Genomic DNA, 7,524 nt, shown 5'->3' on the forward strand with positions numbered 1-7,524 from the left:
ATGTAACTGCACCGCAGTGGGAAATATACCACCCGCTTTTTAAAAAAATTCATTCTCCAGATGTGGGCGTCGCTGGCAAGGCCGGCATTTATTGCTCATCCCTAGTTGTCCTGAGCAGGTGGCGGTGGGCTGCCTTCTTGAACCACTGCAGTGTAGAACTGAACGGCTTGCTCGGTCACTTCAGAGGGCAGTTAAGAGTCAACCACATTGGGGTGGGACTGGAGTCACATGTAGGCCCAGAGTAGGTAAGGAGGGGAGATTTCTTTCCCTAAAGGGACATTAATGAACCAGTTGGGTTTTTACGACAATCTGACAGCTTCATGGTCACTTTTTAATGATGCCCAGCTTTTTATTTCCAAATTTTTAAAAACAATTCCAATTCACAAACTGCCCATGGTGGGATTTTAATTCACATTCTCTGGATGATTAGTCCAGGCCTCTGGATTACCCAGTAGAAGCACCAACATGTGCATCGATCCATCTATGGCCCCGTTCTTTTGTTGCTAGCACCATCAGGAGCAATGAGCCTCACCATTACCCTCAGCGTCGTCATCACCACTCGAACCGCACAGACACAAACACTGGAGGGTTTTAGTCACTTAGAAGAGGAGGTACGATATGGGCCACCTCTCCTGGGTCTGTCACAGATAGAGTGGGTGGCTGAAGAAGTCCTGGCTGATGTCCCTGCTCGGAAGAAAGAGTGCCTTTCATAACCTCGGGACATCCCAAAGCCGTTCATGGCCAATGAAGTACTTTTGAAGGTGTAGTCACTCTTGTAGAGAAACGCAGCCACCAATTTGCACACAGTGAGATCCCACAGACATCAGTGAGATAGATGACCACATAATCTGTTTTTTTTTAGTGATGTTGGTTGAGGGATAAATATTGGCCCAGGACACCGGGGAGAACTCCCCTGCTCTTCTTCAATATAGTGGCCATGGAATCTTTCACATCCACCTGAGAGGGCAGACGAGGCCTTGGTTTAACATCTCATCCAAAAGACGGCACCTCTGACAGTGCAGCACTCCCTCAGTACTAACACTGGGCAAGTCAGCCTGGATTTTGTGCTCAAGTCTCTGGAATGGGGCTTGAACCCATTGGCCTTTTGACTCAGAGGTAAGAGTGCGACCCACTGAGCCCCACCGTTGTAACCTTGTGTTAAAGTCTGGTTGCAGAGATTGGTACAATTCATCGACGTCTTTCCTGGTGTGGCACATTCCTCGTGCACACTCTCCTCTCGCACACTCTCCTCTCGCACACTCTCCTCGCGCACACCTTCCTCATGCACACATTCCTCGTGCACACTCTCCTCTCGCACACTCTCCTCGCGCGCACCTTCCTCATGCACACATTCCTCGTGCACACTCTCCTCTCGCACACTCTCCTCTCGCACACTCTCCCCGCACGCACCTTCCTCATGCACACATTCCTCGCGCACACTCTCCTCTCGCACACTCTCCTCTCGCACACTCTCCTCTCGCACACTCTCCTCGCGCGCACCTTCCTCATGCACACATTCCTCGCGCACACTCTCCTCTCGCACACTCTCCTCTCGCACACTCTCCTCTCGCACACTCTCCTCGCGCGCACCTTCCTCATGCACACATTCCTCGCGCACACTCTCCTCTCGCACACTCTCCTCTCGCACACTCTCCTCTCGCACACTCTCCCCGCGCGCACCTTCCTCATGCACACATTCCTCGTGCACACTCTCCCCCCGCACACTCTCCTCGCACACTGTTCTCGCACTCTGCCCCTCGGTGAGGTCAAGGTGACAGGAAGAAAGACTTGCATTTATCCAGCGTCTTTTACGACGTCCCAAAGTGCTTTACAATTAATCTCATCCAAAGGAATTTCTGGGCTAATATGCATTAAATCAGGGAGGAATTTTGGGAGCCTGGACAGTAATGTGATAACATTTTATTGATGCTAATTCACCGAATCTCTGCAGATTAACACACATTCAACCCATGCACTGGCTTTAATGTAGTGAAGAATTTCCCTTCTCTGCCGTTTCTTTTCTCTGAAACAAAAACCGAGCAATATTTACAGAGCAGTGGAGAGTCCCACAATCTGCCGAGGCAAATCATGGGAGAACCTGCACTTCTCGTTTTCCCTGTTTCCTGCTGCACCTGAAATTGCCTCTTAAACACATTGTTTCTATGGCAATGGCTGTTGATTAAGTGACAGAGGGTTTATTTTTATTGATGCAAAAAAAATTGAACAATAAAATCATTTGCATTTTTCAGCTGTGTGCTGTATTGCCCTGTGCTGATTGCCCAATTGTGTCCCTCACTGTCTAATAGTGTCCCATAGTGCCCTGCACTGTACAATAATGCCCTGCACTGTACAATAGTGCCCTGCACTGTCCAATAGTGTCTTGCACTGTCCAATAGTGTCCTACACTGTCCTATAGTGTCCTGCACTGATCAACAGTATCCATTAGGTTATAGATCAGCCATGATCTCATTGAATGGTGGAACAAGCTCAAGGGGCTGAATGGCCTCCTCCTGTTCCTATGTTTCTAAATCACCATTCCTTCATCGTCGCTAGGTCATAATCCAGGGAGAACCTTCACCACACGGACTGCAGCGGTTCAAGAAGAAGGCCCACCACCACCTTCTCAAGGGGCAACTAGGGGATGGGCAATAAATGCCATCAATGCCCATATCCCGAGAACGATTTTTTCAAAATGGGAAACGTTCTCGTTGACACACGTTAATTAATTTTTAATCAATTTTTGGTGTTTGTTAGATGCCGGACGTTAGTTCTGGGGTAATGACCAGGCTCCCAATGCCAGCGTCCTTGCTCAGGTACAGAACAGCAAACTACACAGCGGAGCCCCCTCTACATTGTCCCACCTGTGTACATTTGCCCAAAACTTAGAATGTCCCACTACTGCTCTGAAGTGGCATTTCCATTTCCCACATCCCACATTCTTGTTGGTAGGACCTTTACAAATGGCCATCAGTGTGGGCCGCATAAAGAAAGAAAAAACTTGCATTTATATAGCACCTTTCACAACCTCAGGACATCCCAAAGTGCTTTACAGCCAATGAAGTACTTTTGAAGTGTTATCACTGTTGTAATATAGGAAACACAGCAGCCAATTTGCGCACAGCAAGATCCCACAAACAGCAATGTGATAAATAGCCAGATCATCTGTTTTTTAGTGATGTTGGTTAAGGTGATAAATATTGGCCAGGACGCCAGGGAGAACTCCCCTGCTCTTCTTCGAAATAGTGGCACAGGATCTTTTCCGTCCGCCTGAGAGGGCAGACGGGACATCCGTTTAACATCTCATCCGAGAGACGGCACCTCCGACTGTGCAGCACTGCTTCAGTACTGCACTGGGAATGTCAGCCTAGATTTTGCACTCAAGTCTCTGGAGTAGGACTTGAACTCATGACCTTCTGACTCAGAGGCGAGAGTGCTACTGAGCCACAGTTGACACTATGGGTTCAATGTCATTGCACTGAGCCTCTGTTCCACCCATTTCCCTTGCCGACCATGTAAACGAGAATGTGAATGAGAAATTGAAGGAACACCTTGTGTAATAAAGTGCAAACTAAATCAGAGTTTCACTTCAGTGAAGGTACATAGCTCCGCAGGTAAGAACATGACTGATCTGCCCAAGGCTCTTTGAAAGGTGCCCAGCCCCCCCATTCCTGAGTGTCATGTTGATGGAGGATTCAGAAGTAGATTATCAGCCAACATTCCTGCTCCTGATCATTACCCAGTGATTCCTCCTTCAAAATTTCACTTGTGAGAACAGGAGTAGCGTAGGTTCTGATGTCCCCTCTCATAGGATGGAATGAAACTCACTGTCCAACTATCCTACATATCAAGAAAGGAGGGAATGGGTACAGACAGTATCCGTGGAGTCAGCACTTACAGGAGAGCGGAATCTGAGTGAGAATCTGAGTGAAAAACAAAATGAAAGGTTCTAGTTGTTCTCTTGTGGCACATAGAGAATCAAGACCAAGTGTAGCTTTCAGGTGAAGCAGGGTTAGAAGTTGGGCAACAATTGGGCCAGAGTGTGCAGATGTAATTCAGCCCCCCATTTTAAAGTCATACGTTCCAACCTTATGTTTATATAACATGTTGATTTTATATTATCATTTGCAGTTCGGATCAGCCATGATCTAATTGAACGGCGGAACCGTCTCGAATGGCCTGCTCCTCTCCCTATCTTCCTATGTTTCCTTAACTTGCAAAACCGATGGCAATTTGGGAAGCAGAGAAGTAGAGTTGGTTGGAGCTCAGGGGGCTCTTCGGCTGAGCAGCGAGAAGATGCAAAATTGAGGAATCACCACTGGCGAGAGGCTGTAATTACAGCGTGACAGTTTAAAATTATAAATGTTGACATAGGAATTTTTAATAGAAAAAGTTGATAGAAAGCGTGTGCAGGCACTGGTTCCTCATTGGCAGAAGGTTACAGCGCGAATCGAAACTGGCCTGGGACCAGGGCCTGATCAAAATTTCTCAGCGGCAGACTAGTTGGAATGAAGAAAACCAGGAAGAAAATTCGGTAGGCATTAAAAAGACATTAAAATGTTTAAGATAATGACAGTGTCTGAGGTTTAAGGAACTCTTGATACTTGGCATGGGTGGAGTCAATTCCTGCCTGATGATTTAAGTCGCCCTCTGATGTGGGAAGAGAGATTGACAGATGGAATGATCACTCCGATGTAACAAGTTGGGTCTTGCTCATTTGGTTTCACCACATCACGAGGAACAAGGAAATTGGTTTCCGTGGTTTCTTTCTCTTGATTTACAGGGAGCCAACTCATAACATTCCGAGCCTGGAAAGCCCAGAGCGTTCTGGATTCCGGGAAGAGGAATCCCATTCTGAATGAGTGAGATGGCCTTAGATAATGGCCACAAGGAGCCTGTGCTTTTATAGCTGGTTCCCTCTCCTGCTCTTCCACAGGTCCAGATTCTTGATGGGGTATAGTCCCCATTAGCCCCTAGAACAAAGCCCCTGAATCCTCATTGACTTTGGTAGTCAGTCTACCTGGCCTGTTTCCCCAATCTCCTGCCATAATTCTGGTGGACAATCAGCAAACGCACCGTAGAAATGGCGTAAATGACGGCAGGACGTCCCAGTGAAGTAAAGTACCATTGTAATGAAGTCAATGGAAATAGATATCGGTAGAGATGTAAAAACAGGTTGCCGATTCGCTATCACTTGTTTTACACTATCGCACAAAGTCAAAATGACCCCCTCTGTGTTATTAGGTCTGTATTCTATAACAACATTCTTAAACACGGGTTACTCCACTGCTTTCAAAGTGATGGATAATTTGGTGGTTAATAGAAGCTTCCATGATTATAGAAAGTATGGATTTATGGATGGTGGGGATGTAGGGATGGTGGGGATGTGGGGATGGTGGGGATGTGGGGATGGTGGGGATGTAGGGATGGTGGGGATGTACTGATGGTGGGGATGTAGGGATGGTGGGGATGTACTGATGGTGGGGATGTAGGGATGGTGGGGATGTACGGATGGTGGGGATGTAGGGATGGTGGGGAAGTGGGGATGGTGGGGATGTAGGGATGGTGGGGATGTACTGATGGTGGGGATGTACGGATGGTGGGGATGTAGGGATGGTGGGGATGTACGGATGGTGGGGATGTAGGGATGGTGGGGATGTACTGATGGTGGGGATGTACGGATGGTGGGGATGTAGGGATGGTGGGGATGTAGGGATGGTGGGGATGTAGGGATGGTGGGGATGTACGGATGGTGGGGATGTAGGGATGGTGGGGATGTGGGGATGGTGGGGATGTAGGGATGGTGGGGATGTACTGATGGTGGGGATGTACGAATGGTGGGGATGTACGGATGGTGGGGATGTGGGGATGGTGGGGATGTACTGATGGTGGGGATGTAGGGATGGTGGGGATATACCGATGGTGGGGATGTGGGGATGGTGGGGATGTAGGGATGGTGGGGATGTACTGATGGTGGGGATGTACGAATGGTGGGGATGTGGGGATGGTGGGGATGTACTGATGGTGGGGATGTAGGGATGGTGGGGATGTACTGATGGTGGGGATGTACGGATGGTGGGGATGTAGGGATGGTGGGGATGTAGGGATGGTGGGGATGTAGGGATGGTGGGGATGTGGGGATGGTGGGGATGTACTGATGGTGGGGATGTAGGGATGGTGGGGATGTAGGGATGGTGGGGATGTAGGGATGGTGGGGATATAGGGATGGTGGGGATGTACTGATGGTGGGGATGTACTGATGGTGGGGATGTACGGATGGTGGGGATGTAGGGATGGTGGGGATGTAGGGATGGTGGGGATGTAGGGATGGTGGGGATGTACTGATGGTGGGGATGTAGGGATGGTGGGGATGTAGGGATGGTGGGGATGTAGGGATGGTGGGGATGTGGGGATGTAGGGATGGTGGGGATGTACGGATGGTGGGGATGTACGGATGGTGGGGATGTAGGGATGGTGGGGATGTAGGGATGGTGGGGATGTAGGGATGGTGGGGATGTAGGGATGGTGGGGATGTAGGGATGGTGGGGATGTACTGATGGTGGGGATGTACTGATGGTGGGGATGTACGGATGGTGGGGATGTAGGGATGGTGGGGATGTAGGGATGGTGGGGATGTAGGGATGGTGGGGATGTAGGGATGGTGGGGATGTACTGATGGTGGGGATGTACTGATGGTGGGGATGTAGGGATGGTGGGGATGTAGGGATGGTGGGGATGTAGGGATGGTGGGGATGTACTGATGGTGGGGATGTAGGGATGGTGGGGATGTAGGGATGGTGGGGATGTAGGGATGGTGGGGATGTAGGGATGGTGGGGATGTGGGGATGGTGGGGATGTAGGGATGGTGGGGATGTACTGATGGTGGGGATGTACTGATGGTGGGGATGTAGGGATGGTGGGGATGTAGGGATGGTGGGGATGTAGGGATGGTGGGGATGTAGGGATGGTGGGGATGTAGGGATGGTGGGGATGTACTGATGGTGGGGATGTACTGATGGTGGGGATGTAGGGATGGTGGGGATGTAGGGATGGTGGGGATGTACGGATGGTGGGGATGTAGGGATGGTGGGGATGTGGGGATGGTGGGGATGTAGGGATGGTGGGGATGTACTGATGGTGGGGATGTACGGATGGTGGGGATGTAGGGATGGTGGGGATGTACGGATGGTGGGGATGTAGGGATGGTGGGGATGTACTGATGGTGGGGATGTACGGATGGTGGGGATGTAGGGATGGTGGGGATGTACGGATGGTGGGGATGTAGGGATGGTGGGGATGTACGGATGGTGGGGATGTAGGGATGGTGGGGATGTGGGGATGGTGGGGATGTCGGGATGGTGGGGATGTACTGATGGTGGGGATGTACGAATGGTGGGGATGTACGGATGGTGGGGATGTGGGGATGGTGGGGATGTACTGATGGTGGGGATGTAGGGATGGTGGGGATGTACTGATGGTGGGGATGTACGAATGGTGGGGATGTAGGGATGGTGGGGATGTAGGGAT

The sequence above is a fragment of the Heptranchias perlo genome, chromosome 40, assembly GCF_035084215.1.
Source record: "Heptranchias perlo isolate sHepPer1 chromosome 40, sHepPer1.hap1, whole genome shotgun sequence".
Lineage (NCBI taxonomy): Eukaryota > Metazoa > Chordata > Chondrichthyes > Hexanchiformes > Hexanchidae > Heptranchias > Heptranchias perlo.